Consider the following 17,395-nt stretch of genomic DNA (forward strand, 5'->3'; position numbering starts at 1 on the left):
TGCTCATCTGTAGACGTGTAAAACAGACTCCTGTCTTTTATTAATATATGGCTTGCTCCGCTGTCGACAATAAAGTTAATTTGTTCCAAGTCTTTAGACTTCTGTTTACAAACAAAGTTCACACTTCCCTGATTCAAGCCTCCGTCCCTGGAGTTTCGCTTGACTGGACAACCTTTACGGAGATGCCCACGGGCCCCACAGGCAAAACAAGACTTCAGCCGCTGTTGCTCCCGCTTGTTTTCCTGTCTGCTTTCGACAGCCTGCTCCGGTTCGGCACATTTCTCCGCCTTGCTTCTGACAGCTCCCACCGGCTGGGCTCTCAGCGCCTCCTGCCTCCGCTGCCATTCCTGGGACAATTCCTGCAACGCGTCCCACATCTTTTTAGCCGACGGCTCATCTCACACACACATCAGTTGAGAATCCGATAGAGCCAAAGTAATAAACGCCTGCGCCCTCTGGTCTCGACGCTTCCAGGCCGCGGACAGTACCGCCGGGGTTTTTTCTTTAATCACGTCCCATAAATCCTCTGTTATCAGCAAAGCCCTCATCCTCGGCTTCCAGCTGCCAAAATTCTTTTCATTAAGTCGTTCCATCGGCAAGCCTCCCCCAGACAGGTTTACAGCCATGTTGCTCACCTCCGTCCGGTTCAATCAATCAAGCTGCCCTCTCTGGAACTCCGTCTGCCTTTCAGACCAGCAACTTACTCCGGTGTAATGCGCTGTGGAGCGTAACCATCCTCTGCTACCACTGTTGGCTTGTGTGTTGTTGTGTGAAACAGCATACATTACGTTGGAGTTAAGTTGAGCAAGAAAATGTCTTCAGAGCATGTTAAGAGTCTTTATTAAGACATTAAGGCCAGAGGCTTAAGAGTAAATACATGTAGAGATTCTTCAGTCACCCCCCCCTTCTGGTACATCTCTCTCCATAGATGAACACAAAAGACAGCCTCTCAGCTCAGAGGCATAATTCAGAAGAGCACAACACATAGTCTCTGTTAGAACTTTCCCAGTCGTTATCAGATGGCTACCATAGCAACGACCCTGGCAGTCCGTTCCCAGACAGATCATAGGCATAACTCCCCCTTAACCACAGTTATGTCTTCACACTTGCAGGCTTCATGGAAAACTACTAGAGACAGTAATGCCAACTGGTCACTAGCCCAACAGTTTGAGTTGTCCTGAGCTCCTTGAAGGAAGAGCAGCATATTACTGGAATAAATAAATAATAGAATGTTGGGGGGGAGACACAAATTATTGTGTCGTAGTGCAGTCTTAACCATGTCTACTCAGATGTAAGTGCTATTGAATTCAAGTTGAACTTTCATAGCTGGTAAACCAAAAAACAGTAAACAGAACTCCCTCTTTCCATTTGCTACAAGTAACAAAAGTAACTATAGTTAAAACTGATTTTTTTTTTATGAATAGTGGTGTACAAATATTTTTATAAATAAATAAATAAATAACCCATTCTCCAGTTGCTCACTTTTATTTTGATTCACTTAGCATAAAAAGGCACCGTTTCTGATGTCTTTTTGGTGCCTATTGAAGACCTTCCTCTTTCAGCAAGCCTTTAAGTGGAGACCTTATCACTTGTGTTGGAATTGTTTTTAGGGTTTTTTTAAAAAAATATGTTTTAGGTTTTTATTTGCCAGTTCTGGGGGGAAGGGCAGAAAATAAATTTAATAACTAATAATAATAATTTAAAAAAAAACAAGACAGCAGTAACTCTGAGGCAATTTTCTAGGTTGATAGGTTTAATCTCTCAAATGTGATTGCTGCCTCCCCTTTAGAGTCCTAATTTTCTGTATTAATTTGTCCATTATTAATAAATAACAGTTAAGTTTAATCTATTACCCTTTTCTAGATGTTTCAATAGATTTCCATTTTTGTGCAACTGCTAATGAGCCTGCTATTAACAAGTTATGAATTAATTTCTTATGGAAGCATTTTATAGCCACTTTATTAATTAATTTCTTATAGTGGCATTTTATAGTCAGGGTAGTGTAGTGGTTCAAGTATTGGACTAAGGCCAAGGACACTATGGTTCAAATCCCCACTTGGCCATGAAAGTCGCTGAGTGACTTTGGGCCAGTTGCTATCTCTCATCCTAACCTAACTCAGCCGGCGGCGGCGGATCTAGCACTATCAGCTCCCTCTATCTTCCCATCTCTCAGAAAAGCTCCCACCTCTTTCCAGATCTGAAAAGTGGAGGAAGAAATTGCAGCACTTGTTATTGACAATGGTTCTGGTATGTGCAAAGCAGGCTTTGCTGGAGATGATGCTCCTTGTGCTGTGTTCCCCTCAATTGTTGGGCTCCCACGCCACCAGGGTGTTATGGTTGGTATGGGCCAGAAAGATAGCTGTGTAGGAGATGAAGCTCAAAGCAAGAGGTATCTTGACCCTGAAGTACCCTATTGAACATGGTATTGTCACCAACTGGGATGACATGGAGAAAATCTGGCATCACATTTTTTAGCTTCGTGTTGCCCCAGAGGAACACCCTGTTTTGCTTACAGAAGCTCCTTTGAATCCCAAGGCCAACAGAGAGAAGATTATTTATTTATTTATTTATTTTGTTAAATTTTTATACCGCCCCACTAGCATTAGCTCTCTGGGCGGTGAACAAGAAGAATACAATAAGAACTGTCAGTAAACCAAGACATGGACAGTTTGGTAGTTGGGTTTGTTGACTTTTAGGGTTTTCCCCTGTCCTTCATTCTCCCTTTGTGGCTGTATGTAGTGTGGTGGTTATGGTTTCAGACTGTTGAGGTGCTTTGCCACAGATCATGTTTGAGACCTTCAACACTCCAGCCATGTATGTGGCTATCCAGGCTGTGCTGTCCCTCTATGCCTCTGGTCATACCACTGGTATTGTAATGGACTCTGGAGGTGGTGTCACACACACTGTGTCCATCTATGAGGGTTATGCCCTTCCTCATGCCATCCTGCGACTTGATTTGGCTGGGAAACCTCACAGACTACCTCATGAAGATTCTGACAGAAAGAGGCTGCAGCTTCACCACCACAGCTGAAAGGGAAATTGTGTGTGACATAAAGGAGAAGTTATGCTATGTTGCCTTAGACTTTGAGCAGGAGATGGCCACTGCTGCTTCCTCTTCTTCTCTGGAGAAGAGCTATGAATTGCCTGATGGTCAGGTGATCACCATTGGAAATGAGAGGTTCAGGTGTCCAGAGGCCCTCTTCCAACCATCTTTCCTTGGTATGGAGTCCTGCAGCATTCATGAGACCACTTTCAACTCTATTATGAAGTGTGATGTAGATATCTGAAAAGACCTGTATGCCAACACAGTATTGTCTGGTGGTACCACAATGTACCCTGGAATTGCAGACAGAATGCAGAAGGAGATCACAGCACTAGCTCCCAGCACTATGAAGATCAAGATCATTGCTCCTCCTGAGCGCAAATGCTCTGTCTGGATCGGTGGATCCATCCTTGCATCTCTCTCTACCTTCCAGCAGATGTGGATCAGCAAGCAGGAATATGATGAGTCTGGCCCATCCATTGTCCACTGTAAATGCTTCTAAATGGACTATTGGCAGAAGTGCATTTGCTGCATGAGTTTTTCACTAGTATAAATTTGCCTGGGCAGATATATACACCTCATGCTAGCCTCATGAAACTGGAATAAGCCTTCTCTTCAAAACATTTGTCATTGGGAAGCCTGTCTCCAATAATCCTGTGAGGATGTCTACCTGTTGCTGATATGACCCTGTACTCAGGTTAACTGTTCCCTTTGTACATAGCAGTATAACCATACCCTATACACATCTGACCTAGGACCTAGTACAGGTGGTATTCATACTATACAAAGGTTTAACTTGGTGTCTATAACTTCCTGGGGCAGTGGTCTCAGTGTAACCAGCAAAGTTACAATGGAATTTGAGGCTAGATCTGTACAGGGTAACAAAAGATCAGACTTTCACTACACAAAGGGCTAAGAATTCCAGGTCACTATTGTTGAGGCTGGCAAGAGTTTGTGAAAAGGATGGCCATTTTTGTCTTGCCACTGTTCCTACCGGGGTTGGAAACATATTGCATCCAAGCCTTATGAACCTGTTTTTTCTTTCCTTGCCCACCTGTATTCTAGCAAGACATCACAGGGCAAAGTTGCTCAACTTAAGTTGCTCCAATGTTCGCATTGACACCTGTAAATTTAATCATCAGGTTTAATTTATGTAAGATTTTTTGTACGTTGCCTTAATGTTGTCACATGACAGTAGAAAACCAAAATTTGTAAGTCATCCTGAAGTTGAGAAGTGTAATTCCCAACACATCATTGTGAAAGGAAAATAAAGCTCTGCAGCCTAACCTACCCCACAGGATTGTGTAAGGATAAAATGAAGCAGGAAATAACTGTTTGTTTATTTATAAAAGTTATATCCTATACATTGTAAAACAATCACAGGACAGGTCACAATGTGGTATGCAAAACCAGTCAATAAAATGTATAATGCCTTGAGCTCTTTGGAGGAAAGGTGGGATACAATATCTACAAGTTTCCCCATGCATAGGAAATAGCTTCAGGGGGAAATTAATTGTGAAAACAGAGGAGGTGGAGAGGGTTCAAGCACCCCTTCCCCAGGGCCATGGTCCTGATCCCCAGGTTGGGTCACCTGTGGCTGCCATTACTATTTTATTATTATTTATTTTAACAGCAGGAAATCCTCGCACGGATCTCCTATATCACATCTAGTTGCAATCTTATAGTTAAGCTTGTTGCATCAAGTTGTTGGTGTTGCTGCTAATACTGCAATAATCTTGAAATACTAAATTCGCTGGTGCCAGATTGTTTTGTTTCTTATAGGCCATTGATGCAGTGATACAGATAGTTATGACTGACTCTAGTGAAGAAAGTTGCTAAGTTTTCTAGTATAATTGTGGTCACTGTAATTTGCAGTGAAAAGATGATGTGCACACAGAAACAGGTGTTGCACAGATCATGGTTCCAAGCAAGTATTACTGATAGGCCCAAACTAAACTCAGACTGTATACCTGTCCCAGCTGTTATAAGTTGTCCAAGGAATGTGTGTTTGGACACCCAGGCAGATTTTGGTCTGGAGCATTGTTGTTTACTTTTTAATGAAATAAAAGCATAATGGCCAGATCACCAATGTGACATTTATGGATGCTGTGTTTATACATTATTTATATAAGATATATACACATGCACACACACACATGTCACCATAAGCAGCAACAAGCTGGGTTTTTGTTTTGGAAAGCACAGTAGAAAACCAGATCTAGGAAAGGCATTATATAAAGCTAATTTTTATTCTTTCACTCAGTTGTATTCAACTAAATTGTTCCTCAACACCCAGCTGTCATATCATTGTGATAGAAACGCTAGGGACCTCAGTGGTGACAAATAGTGTTTGTGTATCTTCTCATTTTATGTAACTTCATGTCTTTCATTTGCACTCAAAGGATTATTTTCAGACCTGTCTATATTCTTCAAGATTTCTGGCTTCCTAAGTGGTCATTTTATTTCATAAAGAAACAATCCAGCATTTTCTCTTTATTTCCTAGTGTATCTTTTATTTATCTTCCTGGGTCTGCCAGTTTAACATCAGCAGGTAGCGTTCCAAACACAAGTTTGCAGAAGAAAGGATATCCTTAAATTACCTGTTCTCTGAAAGACTACCATGAATGCACAAGGTATCTTCAACAGAACAATTCTGTTAATATATCTATCAAGCTTCTATAAATTGCTCTTGAATGTTTTAATGAGTTTTAATAATGATTTGCATATAATAATCATACTGTAACTATAATTATTATATGCAGTAACGTTGGCGATCCAAAGAAGTTTAGACGAATGGAATGCAGGAAAAATCTAGCAGGAAGGAACCTTAGTTTTAGAACTGAGTTGCATAAATTTGATTTTTAATTCTGAACTATACTTAAAGCTGGGTTTTCTTTATCACTATCAGTACCATCTGGCCTTGGATTCCTAGGCAGGGCCCGTTGAGCCACTGGCATGGATTTGAGGTGCTTGAACCAATACAGTCAGCCGGAACATCTAAGGCAACCTTTCTCAGCCCAGTGTAATTTGGTTATCTATACAATCCTGCCAAGTGGTAAGAAGAATTATTCCACACATCAGATGCAGATGCATGGGAAAATGTTTGTCTATAACTAAACTCTACTTTCTGAGGAGGCATTTGGGGAGGCATTTGAAGTGACTTGGGGATAAAGTTAAGTGTGCTATGTTAAATGTGTTTACACATGTTGTGTTTCTGAATTTTATTGTTGAAATAACAACCATTGGTGGAAACAGGGGGAGATCAGGACTACTCTATGTAGAAAGAATGATTTTAAGTCTGTCACTATGTGTTATGATTCAGGTGAGCCCCTTTCTGAAATTGTTGTTTCCCCCAGAAGAGAAGATGCTGTCCAGTTTGGCCTTCAGTTTTCAGCCCATTGTTTTCTTTTCTGGAATTTGCTCCACTGAACACAGTGTGTCTTGCTTCCAAGTAATCGTATTTGGTTTAGGCACTCATAGTTTTTACACCCTAAATAAAGTCTTAGGATGACCCACCCAAACACATTGAAAACCATTTGGTAGCTCCACATCCCCACTTTGGAAGCAGTGGATTAGTGGAAGGAGAAACCTCCAGATTCTTTTTTTCAGAACATAGGTGATGATGTTGGCTGCTGGAGCACCAGAGTAATTGATAGACCTTGCTTGTTTTGGCAAGTGAATGAGGTGACAACAAAGCTTTCAAGTTCCACTGTTGTTTGTAACATCTTCGCATAGAAGAAGTAAAAAAATGTGAACAGCTTACTATTTTATGACTAATAAATTGGGTAGTATACTATGTGCTGCTATTTGTTGATGTGTGTATGTGTATGTATAATGGATCAGCAAAACTGTCTATATTTTTGTACTCTCCTTGGTTATGTAGTCATAAGCTGGTATAATTATTTTGCACGTGAACTCCTCAATTTCCTTACTATTATATCTCACATGGATATTTTAGGAAGTGGGGGACTCCTGGGCTAAACAATCCTTGTTTTATTGTTCTTCCTTTCCACAGATAACTTTTCTACTAGAGAAGAATTATTCACACTCACATAAAATCATAGAATCATAGAGTTTGTCTGCAGCACAGAAGAGAGAAGTGAGAAACGACTTGGAATGTTGGTTTCTGATGACTGGTGGGAGTACCAGAGGGAAGCCACCCTGGGCTCTTACTGGGACAAAGGGCGGGATATAAAACTAATAAATAATAAATAAGATTTTCAGGGCAGTATAGCAAGACAAACCTGCACTTCAATAGGTCAGCAAAGGGTGAGAAAAGAGGCTTCCAGCAGAATGATACTTAACTGGGCTGAGGAAAGTAAAAAAGGAATTTGGCTAAAGGGTTTAGAATCATAGAATTGTAGAGTTGGAAGGGGCCTATAAGGTTTTTGAATCCAATCCCCTGCTCAGTGCAGGAATCTAAAGCTTACCCAAGAATCGACTGTCCGGTTGCCTCTTGAATGCCTCCAGTGTTGAAGAGCCCACCACTTCCCTAGATAATTGTTTCCATTGTCATACTACACTGATAGAAAGTTTTTCCTGATGTTAGTCGAAATCTGGCTTCCTGCAACTTGAGCCCATTATTCCGTGTTCTGTGCTCCGGGATGATTGAGAAGAGTTCCTGGCCCTCATCTGTGTGACAACCTTTCAAGTACTTGGAGAGTAGTATCATCTCTCCCCTCAGTCTTCTCCAGGCTAAACATGCCCAGTTCTTTCAGTCTCTCCTCATAGGACTTTGTTTCCAGTCCCCTGATCATCCTCATTGCCCTCCTCTGAACTAGTTCCAGTTTGGCTACATCCTTCTTAAAGTGTGGTGTCCAGAACAGAACACAATACTCAAGATGAGGCCTAACCAGTGCCAAATAAAAGGGAACTAATACTTCATGGGATTTGGAAACTATGCTTCGGTTAGTGCAGCCTAAAATAGCATTTGCCTTTTTTGCAGCCACATTGCACTGTTGGCTCGTACTCAGCTTGTGATCAGCTACAATCCCAAGATCCTTCACACATGTAATATTGTTGAGCCAAGGATCCTCCATTTTATAATTGTGCATTTGGTTTATTTTTCCTTGGTGTAGAACTTTGCACTTCTCCCTGTTAAATTTCATTCTGTTGTTTTCAGCCAAATGCTCCAGCTTATCAAGATCCCTTTGAAGTTTATTTCTGTCTTCCACAATATTAACTATCCCTCCCAATTTTGTATCATCTGCAAATTTGATAAGCATTCCCTGCACCTCCTCATCTAAGTCATTAATAAGAATGTTGAAGAGCACTGGGCCCAGGACTGAGCTCTGCCGTACCCCCTTCCTTACCTCCCCCCAGTTTGACAAGGAACCCTTGATAAGCACTCTTTGAGTACGATTCTGTAGCCAACGGTGGATCCACCTGATAATTGTTCCATCCAGCCCACATTTAGCTACCCTGCGAATCAGAATATCATGATGCACTTTGTCAAAAGCTTTGCTGAAGTCAAGACATATTATGTCTACAGCATTCTCATAGTCTACCAGGGAGGTTACCTGTCAGGCCCAGGATGAGACTCAGGAACCAGACCAGGGGTTGTAAGTAATTCAGTTTTTATTAGAGTAATGTCCAAACAAAGACTGCGTCTTCTCATGAAGCAGTACAGAAATACAGGTCCTGCGGCATTGAGAGAAAGTTGACAGAGCAAGGAGCTGCTTCCCGCCTGTTCTTTAAGAAAGGGCCAAACGGGCGCGCAACCTTTCGCTCCTCCTTAACTGCCCCTCAGGTACTACCTGCCTTCCCCCCTTCTCTCTTGTCTTTTCAGATGTCTTCTTGTGCGCGGCGAAGGGGGAAGCATCGGCCCCTCCTCTTCTGAAGTTTCTGATTCCAGTATGGGGGATAGGGGGGGACTGATGGTAAACTGCCTCACGGCTTTTCTGCCTTGGGCAGCCCTCCCTCTTCTCCCTGCTGTTCTGAGCTTTGGAGAAGGGGAGGCATGGGAATGTCCAGGGGCGATTCTGAAACTCCAAAGCTCTCAGGCTCTCCGTTGCTAAGCAACCCTATCTCTGGCATTTCCTCTGTTTCGTCTTCGCTCCACTCGGGCGAAGTTGCTCCCCCTCCTCCCTGCCATCCGGTTGAATCCTCTTCCTCCAACCCCCCGGGACCCCAATTCTGCCTCCCGACATCATCCCCTCTCCCAAGCTGCCCCCCCTTTTGCTGACTTGGGGCGGTGGGGAAAATGTTGATGGAAAAGTTTTACCAGGTCTGGAGCATGCACGTCAACTTCATCTTCCCATGATCTATCAGCTGGTCCATAGCCTTTCCAGTGAATCAAGTACTGCAAATTGCGGCGTCTTATTCTGGAGTCTAGTATTTCCCCAACTTCAAACTCAGTTTGCTCATTTACCAGGAGCGGAGCTCCGGGAGGCTCCTCCGGCCGTAACTCACTGGGAGGGGCGGCTTTCGTTAACAGGGATCGATGAAACACAGGATTATTTTAAACGTGTCAGGTAACTTCAGTCGGTACGCCACGGGATTAATTTGAGTTTCTATTTCAAAAGGACCCACCCTCTTGTCTTGTAATTTTCTACATTTACCTGGCATTTGGAGGAAGCGGGTGGACAGCCAGACCCGATCTCCCGGCTGCAGGGGGGGGGGCTCCTTCCTGTGCAGGTCAGCAACTTGCTTGTACTCCGTTTTGGCTTCGTTTAACTGTTGTTTCAACGTCTGTTGCGCCGCCTGCAATTCCCTAAGAAAGTTCTCTGCCGCCGGCACCAGCATACCCTCTGAGCTGCTTGGAAAGACTTTAGGATGGAATCCATAATTAGCGAAAAATGGGGTTTGTTGAGTGCTGGAATGCAGGGAGTTGTTGTAGGCAAACTCTGCAAAATGCAAATATGATACCCAATCAGTCTGTTGATAGGACACATAACTACGTAAATATCTTTCCAGAACGGCATTCAAGCGTTCCGTCTGGCTGTCTGTCTGGGGGTGATGGGCGGAGGAGAGTTTTAACTCTGTCTGCAGCTGTTTCCACATGGCTCTCCAAAATTTGGCTGTGAACTGAGTTCCTCGGTCCGAGACTACACTGTTTGGCAACCCATGCAGCCGGTAGACTTCTTTGATGAATAACTTGGCCGTTTCTTTAGCCTCTAAGGCCCCTGCACAAGGAAGAAAATGCGCCATTTTGGTGAGTAAATCTACCACTACTAGAATGGCTGTCATTCCTTGGGACTTGGGTAAATCAGTTATAAAATCCATGGATAGGTCCTTCCAGGGTTCGTGTGGGACAGGTAACGGTTGTAACAGTCCTGCTGGTTTTCCTGTTTGTGTTTTTGTCCGCATACAGACAGAGCAGGACTTTGCATAGTTTTCAATATCCCGACGCATTTTAGGCCACCAAAAGTCCTTGGCCACGTTCTGAATGGTTTTGTAAATCCCAAAGTGTCCCGCTGTGACGGAATCATGGCACTGGCGTAGGATTCTGAGCCTTAATTCCCCTTCTGGCACATATCTGGCTGTTTTGAACCATAACAGTCCATTCCTCCAGTGGAAAGTTACTTCTGAGTCTTGATCTTGTCCCGTCTCCTGCCTATATCTTAGCATGTCTACATCTTCTTGTTGTGCCTTTTTGAGTTCCTCTTCCCATGAAGGCTGACACGATCCCAACGTTAATTTCTCTGGCGGGATCACGTACTGAGGCTGGTCATCTGATTCACTTTCTTTGAATTGTGGCTGTCTGGATAAGGCATTTGCTCTCTGGTTTTTGGCTTGAGCATGATAAATAATCTTGAAGTTGAATCTATTGAAGAACTGGGACCATCTTATCTGTCTCTGGTTCAACTTTCTGGCTGTTTGGAGGCTTTCCAGATTCTTGTGGTCGGAGCGCACTTCAATCTGATGAGAGGCCCCCTCTAGGTATTGTCTCCAGTTCTCTTTTTTTTTTTAATTTTTATTCAAATTTTCAAAACAAAAAACAACAACACAAAACAAAAACAATTATACAAAAAAAAAATGTTGACTTCCGATTTGTCGCAGATCAACCATAGGTCTACAATATATAACAATCCTGTCTCTAAAATTATATTACAAAATCACTTTCCTCCAGTAGTTATCTTAATTAATCATCAAATCTCATAAACATTACTTTATTCTTTCCACAAAAAGTCCAAAAGAGATTTCAATTCCTTGAGAGATATATCTTTCAATTTTTCTCCAAATAAACATGTCGCTTAATCCATCTTGATTCAAATCTGTTAGGTCCAGTAATTTCAATAGCCATTTCTCCATTATCTATATTAATTCCATCTTCCATCTTCAATAATCCTGTTAAATCCAGTAATTTCAGTAGCCATTCTTCCATTATCAGTATCCCATAATAATCTTGTTGTCATAGCCATAATCCAAATAAACATATCGATTAATCCATCTCGTTGAATCTATTAGGTCCAATAATTTCCATAACCATTCTTCCATTATCAATATTAATTCCATCTTCCATCTTCAATAGTCCTGTTAAATCCAGTGGTTTCAGTATCCACTCATCCATTATCAGTATCTCATGATGATCTTGCTGTCATAGCCATAGTCATATAACAAGAGTCTGATGGGAATTTCCCCCTTCACAAATATGTCCTTGCCATCAATTCTAAATATGTTGCTGAAATATTGTTGTAAAGTCACTTCTCTGCTCTTCTTTTTTACAAAATGCACTGGCTCATCTCTTAAGAGTTTTTCCATTGTCACATATTTGTAATTAATTCCATAGATTTTTTCTATGTCAAGCTCCATCACATCATTCCAGTCAAGAAAATTATCCAAGACGTTGATAACTTTATCACTAATATCTTCATTAGTTTCTTCAGAGACAACGTTGAATTCCAAACAGTAAACTTTATTTCTAACATCCGTAAACTCCAGATCTTTTTCCAATTCCTCATTTGTTCCAGTCTCCATGGCTTGTATCTTCCCTTTAATTTTTCTTTTCTCATCTCTAATCCCATCAAAATCCTCTTTCACAGAATCCCCTATTTTTTTAAACTCCTGCAACATTTTGCTAAGTTCAATTTTCATCTCCTGTCTGCCCTGTCTCAGGGTTTGTTTCATTATCTCAATCTCACTCATTATTTTCTGAAACATAATTTCTTCCATGGTCTCAGTCACTTTCCTGGTTGTCATTCTTAAAACCACAAAAACAAAAAATTATTTCAGCCACAATTGGGTTAATGTTTCAGGCTTGCAGACATCAATAGAGCCTGTCTTATCTCTTATATATTCAGGAAAACAAAACAAGTTTAGTTCCCAGCTTCAAACAGTTAGTGGCGTCGTGAGTAAGCAGATTCGTCAAAATGAAATAGACCAAAAAAAGAAAAGAAAAGAAAAGAAAAATAGTTCCAGACATGATACTCCAAAGTTCATAAATCAAATTTGTTTATTTTTTCCCCCTCCTCGAAATAAAAATCCCTCTTCCGTTAATATCTTTAGAATGCACTTCCAGGCCCGCTTTTTGCAATAAAAACAAAGATAAGCTTTTTTCGATTTCTTTCCTCCTTAGTTTCGTGAGTGAAAGAGAAATTTTTTAACTCACCCAGTTCTTTATAGCTGATTCATTGACAAATCTCTTTTTGGTGCAACAATTTAAACCAAGTTTAAAAAAAATGGAAAGAAGGATGCTTGCCTGTTAGTTCATTTTTCTTTGAAGAAAAGATAAACGTGCCGCTTAATCAGCAAGAGCTTTGATGGAAGTCCGTCCAGCATTCGCTGGCTGAACTTTCTCTCATAAATTAATGAAATCCAGTCCTCCCAACAAAAACAGGCTTTGTGGTTAATCTCACGTTTCTCCCTGGCCGGGAGAAAATCTTAACCAGTCAAAAAAAAAACATTCTGACTGATTAAAGCTGAAAAAACTTCATCTAAGACAAGAGCTTGTCTCAGAGGCAGCACAGGCGAATCACCCTTCCCGGAAGTCCGGTATTGTCTCCAGTTCTCAAAAGAATCCTTGATGGCCAGCAGCTCCTTCTCCCATACTGTGTAGTTCTTCTCTGCTGGCTTTAACTTCCTAGAGAAGTACGTGCAGGGGTGCAGCTCCTTTCCCCCTTGGTCTAATTGCAGAAGGACCCCCCCCGATGGCAAAATCCAAAGCATCTGCTTCCACGACAAAGGGGCGGGGTGGGTCAGCAAAGTGCAGAATGGGCTCGGAAGCGAACCTTCTCTTCAGCTCCTCAAAGGCCTTGGTGGCATTCTCTGTCCATTGAAACTTCTTTCCCCTTAAGCAGTCAGTCAGAGGAGCTGTTAATTTGGAAAACCCTGGAATGAACTTTCTGTAATAGTTGGCAAACCCTAGAAACCGTTGTACATCCTTTTTGGTAACCGGCAGGCCCCAGTCCAATATACAACTTACTTTCCCTGGGTCCATCTCCACTCCTTCCGCAGAGATTCGGTACCCAAGGAAGTCCAAAGACTTGAGGTCAAATCCACATTTCTCTAACTTGGCATACAAATGATTCTCTCTCAGTCTCTTCAGCACCGTTTTCACATGCTGATCATGGTCTTCCTGGTTCTTTGAGAACACCAGGATATCATCTAAGTAACAGATTACATACGTGTCCAACAGGTCTCTAAACTCGTCGTTCATGAACTTTTGAAAAACTGCTGGACTTCCACAAAGCCCGAACGGCATGACCAGGTACTCAAACTGACCATAAGCGGTCAAGAATCCCGTTTTCCATTCATCTCCCTCCTTCATTCTGATCAGATTGTACACTCCCCTCAAATCCAGCTTCGTGAAGATTTTTGCGGAGCGCAGTCAGTCTAGCAGCTCTGAAATCAGGGGCAGCGGGTAGCTGTTAGGGATGGTGATCTGGTTCAATGCGCGATAGTCGTTACAAGGTCTGAGTTCCCCCCCTTTCTTCTTCACAAACAATAGTGGTGCTCCAGCAGGGGACTGTGAGGGACGTATGAATCCTCGCCTCAAGTTTTTATCCAGAAATTCCTTCAGGGCCTCCCTCTCAGTCTCTGTGAGCGAGTAAATTTTCCCCGATGGGATGCTGGCTCCTGGCACGAGATCAATCGCACAGTCGTAAGGGCGGTGGGGGGGTAGAGTCTCTGCCTCTTTTTCATCAAATACATCTTTGAATTCCTCATACTTCAGCGGCAGGGTCACTTACTCGCTCTCCTGCGCTGCCACCGCCAAGGTGTCCTTGATTCCTTCGGGTTGACAGTTCTCCTGACAATACTGTGAGGTGAACCACACCACCGCCTCCTTCCAACTTATCTTGGGTTCGTGCTTTGCTAGCCAGGGCATTCCCAGAATCACCTCAAAGTTCGAGAGATCTGACACGTACAGCGAAATGAACTCTTCATGCCCAGGGATTTGAAGTTTCACTTCCTCCGTGGCTTGTGTCACCCCTCCTGACTTCAGGGGTCTCCCATCAATGGTCTCCATAGATAGGGGAGCATCCAGTTTCCACCGGGAAATTCCATGACGCTTGGCTAGCTTTGCATCAATAAAATTTGTGGAGGCTCCACTGTCAATCAAGGCAGTAGAATTAAACACCACTCCTCTGGAAGTTGTAATCCGAATAGGTAAGACCAACACCCCTTTTGAGGGAGGTTGGATCGTTGGAGGGCCTTTATACAATGCGGCCCCCAGTCCACCGGCCTGCACGTGGACTGGGTGTTCTAGTTTCCCGACGGCTTGGCTTTCTCCCCTTTCAGTCCACAGTCTCTGGCCACATGGCCCGGTCTTGAACAATAAAAGCATAAACGTTCTCGACGTCGTCTTTCCTTTTCTTCTTCTGACAATCTTGGCCTAGCCCCTCCTTGTCCCTCAGTTGCGTTACCTGCCACCCCTGCAGTGGAAAGGGCCTTGCTGCGGGATGCCGAGGCTGAGTATCTCGGGACCTCCTGCTTCTTTTCCAGACGTCTTCCTTCCAACCGGTGATCTATCTGTAGGCATAGCCAGATTAGCCCTGGCAGGTCAGTGGGAGGGGTGGTCCTGGCCAGCTCATCCAGGATTTCAGCATTTAATCCACTCCGGTACATAAACATCAAAGCGGCATCATTGTACCCCATTTCCTGGGACAAAATTTTAAAAGCGTTAGCGTACTCGGAAACAGTCCCTTTAGCTTGCTTCAGAGCGCCTAGCTGCCGCGCTACTGTTTCAGCTCTTTGCGGGTCTTGAAACTTCTCGGTCATCTCCTGTATAAATCCTCTGTATCTTCTTAAGACAGTATCCTTTCTCACCAGATATGGAGTCACCCATTTTGCAGCTTCTCCCTCCAGGAGGCTAATCACGAAGGCGACTTTAGCCCCATCGTCTGGAAATTCCGTGTGCCTGACATCCAGATATAATTCACATTGAGCCACGAAAGTTGCCAACTGATCACTCTGTCCCGCATATTTTGGGGGCAATCCAATGGGAACCTTTACTGCGGCAACTGGAGGGGCTGTTCGCATCTGGTCTATCGTGGTCTTCAAGGCTTGATTATCCGTTTTCAACACCTTGACGGCTGCTAGCAGGGCTTGGACATCCGTCTGCAAATCAGCTACCTTAGTCCTCAAGAGTTTCACTTCTTCCGTATCGGAAGTGGGGTTCGTTCCCCCCCCTGCTCCCTTTGACATCTTGTCCCAGTCAAGTGAAGAGAGCGTTGAGGGTGATTGAGGTGGCTCTGTCAAGCTGTCAGGCCCAGGATGAGACTCAGGAACCAGACCAGGGGTTGTAAGTAATTCAGTTTTTATTAGAGTAATGTCCAAACAAAGACTGCGTCTTCTCATGAAGCAGTACAGAAATACAGGTCCTGCGGCATTGAGAGAAAGTTGACAGAGCAAGGAGCTGCTTCCCACCTGTTCTTTAAGAAAGGGCCAAATGGGCGCGCAACCTTTCGCTCCTCCTTAACTGCCCCTCAGGTACTACCCGCCTTCCCCCCTTCTCTCTTGTCTTTTCAGATGTCTTCTTGTGCGCGGCGAAGGGGGAAGCATCGGCCCCTCCTCTTCTGAAGTTTCTGATTCCAGTATGGGGGATAGGGGGGGACTGATGGTAAACTGCCTCGCGGCTTTTCTGCCTTGGGCAGCCCTCCCTCTTCTCCCTCCTGTTCTGAGCTTTGGAGAAGGGGAGGCGTGGGAATGTCCAGGGGCGATTCTGAAACTCCAAAGCTCTCAGGTTCTCCGTTGCTAAGCAACCCTATCTCTGGCATTTCCTCTGTTTCGTCTTCGCTCCACTCGGGCGAAGTTGCTCCCCCTCCTCCCTGCCATCCGGTTGAATCCTCTTATTCCAACCCCCCGGGACCCCAATTCTGCCTCCCGACATTACCCGATCAAAAAATGAAATATGATTAGTCTGGCAGGATTTGTTGTTGCTAAATCGATGTTGGCTTCTAGTGATCACTGCATTGTTTTCAAGGTGCTTACAGATTGACTGCTTTATAATGTGCTCCAGAATTTTCCCAGGGATTAATGTCATGCTGACTGGTCTGTAGTTCCCAGGTTCCTCTCTTTTGCCGTTTTTGAAGATAGGGACAACATTAGCCCTCTTCCAGTCATTCGGCACTCCACCCATCCTCCACAGTTTTGCAAAGATAATAGACAGTGGTTCTGAGAGTTCTTCAGCCAGTTCCTTAAATACTCAATGATGCAGTTTATTGGGCCCTGGAGATTTGAGCTCATTCAAAGTGATTACGTATTCCTTGGCGATTTGTCTATCAATTTCAAGGTGCAATCCTGCCCCTTCAACTTCACATTTGCCAGGAGGGTCATAGAGCCTGTTTTGGGAGAAGACTGAGCCAAAGAAGGAATTGAGCACTTCTGCCTTTTCTTTGTCATCTGTTATCATTTTGCCATCCTCATTGAGTAGCTGGACCACCATTTCTTTTCTCTGTCTTTTTCTATGGATGTTCCACAGATGTTCGTATGACATGTTCTGTGTATAGGTTAAACAAATAGGGTGATAAAATACACCCTTGTCTCACACCCTTTCCGATTGGGAACCAATCGGATTCTCCATATTCTGTCCTTACAGTAGCCTCTTGTCCAGTGTATAGGTTTCGCATCTGGACAATCAGATGCTGTGGCACCCCAAAGCATTCCATTGTTCTGAGTTTATTAAAATTGTATTTCCTGAAGTCCAGGGTACGCGTATGGGTACTTTCAGCTTTTGCTTCCTTTAAAATCAAGATCTCAGCTATAGCATGGTCACTTTCCCCCAGAGTTCCCGTAACTGCCACTTCATCCACCAAATCATCTCTATTGGTTAGAATCAACTCCAGGATGGCTGATCCTCTGGTTGCTTCCTCCACTTTCTGTAGGAGAAAGTTATCTCCAACATAAGTCAGAAATTTCTTGGAGGGGCCGTGTTTGGCAGAATTTGTCTCCCAACAGATATTGGGATAATTG

General features: G+C 43.4%; 1 protein-coding gene and 1 pseudogene across 1 annotated transcript in view; both read left to right on the forward strand.

Annotated features, from left to right (window-relative positions):
• Positions 1–17,395, forward strand: part of ADCY5 (adenylate cyclase 5) — a 421,425-nt gene that overhangs the window by 265,997 nt on the left and 138,033 nt on the right. The window lies entirely within an intron of this gene.
• Positions 2,211–3,795, forward strand: LOC133376617 (actin, cytoplasmic 2-like; annotated as a pseudogene).

Source organism: Rhineura floridana, chromosome 2 (assembly GCF_030035675.1).
Source record: "Rhineura floridana isolate rRhiFlo1 chromosome 2, rRhiFlo1.hap2, whole genome shotgun sequence".
Classification (NCBI taxonomy): domain Eukaryota; kingdom Metazoa; phylum Chordata; class Lepidosauria; order Squamata; family Rhineuridae; genus Rhineura; species Rhineura floridana.